A 1909-nucleotide genomic window follows, 5' to 3' on the forward strand; every position below is an offset into this window, starting at 1 on the left:
TTCATTCTCACTGACAAAAACCATAAACCACGTGGTTCTCGTGTCAATATATGGTGTTAAAAAAAGTTGTAGGTGGCAGCAGGGGTGAGCAGTGCTATTTCTTTTTGTGAGAATTTGGGATAGTAAAACAGTGGTGGGGGGAGGGGGGATTGACCTGGGATATTGAAGGAAGGAATTGATTGAAATGCTATTTCTTTTTGTGAGAATTTGGGATTGTAAAACATTGGTGGGGGGAGGGGGGAATTACCTGGGATATTGAAGGAAGGAATTTAATGAAATGCTATTTCTTTTGCGAGAATTTGGGGTTGTATAGTTTGTTGGGGGGGGGATTTAGGTTGAAATATATTTATGTTTTAGCTGAAAATATATAGGTAAGGATGTCCAAGGAAAATAATTTTGAAAATAAAATTGAACTTACATGGTAAATTGTAGTTGCCAAGGCTTATAATTAATCAATATTATCCATTGTTGTTTACACTGTGTCAAAATACTTTCTGATAATTTAATCACAGTGCATGTCCGTTATATACGAAATCTCAAGGGTGAATTGTTATGTAACGGGAAAATCATATGTAAGCACGTCTCTGATTGGCTGAGAAGGAGGATGTATCCGACTCGTTGATTGGCTGAGAAGGAAACACGTGATCTAACTGTTTCCTGTTCCAGGACACCTTGACATTCACCCCTAGCATGCACTTGTCCAAAACAACAATAATAAATAAATCCCTCAGACCTAAGATTAAAGAAACCTTAATGTTTCGTAATTCCCCCACTCGTGAATCAATAATTCCCCCTAGCGATTATGTAAATCAATTTCTCAGGTTAAGCTAGCCAAACAACACTGAAGCCATGTTTGTTTCTTAATTCCCCACTTCGTGGATCAATAATTTCCCCTAGCGATTATGTAAATCAAGTTCTCAGGAAAGGCTAGCCAAACAACAATGAAGACATGTATGTTTCTTAATTCCCACTTCGTGGATCAATAATTTCCCCTAGCGATTATGTAAATCCAAGTGAGAAAATTCCTGTTTTTTCATTCTCAGTGAGAAAACCGTAAAACAGACATGAATTGCTGTTGACATACATAAATGTGACAAAGCCCCTGTTTTTCAAATTCTCACTGACAAAAACCATTAAACATCCATGAAAACAGACATAAATGTGAGAAAATTCATGTTTTTCAAATTCTCACTGACAAAAACCATTAAACATCCATAATTTGATGTTGACATCCGAGAAAAACATCAAATAAATCGAACAACACACATAACCATCCATGAAAACAACCATAAATGCGACAAAATTCATGTTTTTCCAAGTGAGAATTTCATCTGTTTTTTCATTCTCACTGAGAAAACCATAAACCACGTGGTACGTACGGGAGTCAATAAGGCCCTTCTACTGGTACTTATCGAGGCAATAGTCTGGTCTCTGTAGGTAGCAATTTACTTAGTAATATGATACTTTGTAGACTGAGAGATGCCGTAGACAAAGTTTTAAGAGAAGAACAGTGCGGTTTTAAAAAAGGTAGAGGATGCGTCGACCAAATTTTCACTCTTAGGTTAATAATTGAGAAGTGCCTGAGTTGTCAATCACCTTTAGTCCTTAGTTTTATAGATTATGAGCTTGCGTTTGATTCTGTTGATAGAAGAGCTATAGCAAAGGTTTTATCCTTGTATGGTATACCAGACAAATACATTAAAGTGATTTGTGCTATGTACGAGAATAACACTGCTGCGGTTAAGGTAGGAAATGAGGTTAGCAGCTGGTTTTGTATTAAATCAGGAGTTAAGCAGGGCTGTGTTCTATCTCCCTTTATATGGATTATTTTGATGTATTTCTTCTTAAGGAGCACATGAAAGGCAACAGGAGATCACGGAATCACATTGGGAGGAAAAAGTCTCCTGGA

Source organism: Artemia sp. Qi Xiang Cuo, chromosome 2, assembly GCF_049724085.1.
Source record: "Artemia sp. Qi Xiang Cuo chromosome 2, ASM4972408v1, whole genome shotgun sequence".
NCBI classification, from domain to species: Eukaryota; Metazoa; Arthropoda; class Branchiopoda; order Anostraca; family Artemiidae; genus Artemia; species Artemia sp. Qi Xiang Cuo.